Here is a 250-nt window from a genome sequence, read left to right as displayed (position 1 = left end):
AAAATTCTTAAAATCTTTAACAAAATAATGCTTTTAAATATATAGCAGCTATTTCTGCTTTATTGTATAAATGATGTTTTGTAAGTTTTTTCCAGTGTTAAAATGAATATATTAACCCAGTATGTCCCCACTTTTCAAATAAAGTCATAAGTGCTTGTTAAGGAACAAATTAGTTGTTCAGCAACCTTTGGAATATAAATACCAAGTGTTTCAGCATCAGACTGTGAAATAAGGCAAAAATCAAAGGCTG

This window comes from Oryctolagus cuniculus, chromosome 5, assembly GCF_964237555.1.
Source record: "Oryctolagus cuniculus chromosome 5, mOryCun1.1, whole genome shotgun sequence".
NCBI lineage: Eukaryota > Metazoa > Chordata > Mammalia > Lagomorpha > Leporidae > Oryctolagus > Oryctolagus cuniculus.
The sequence above is the reverse complement of the archived record's forward strand: the minus strand, read 5'-3'. Positions refer to the sequence as shown.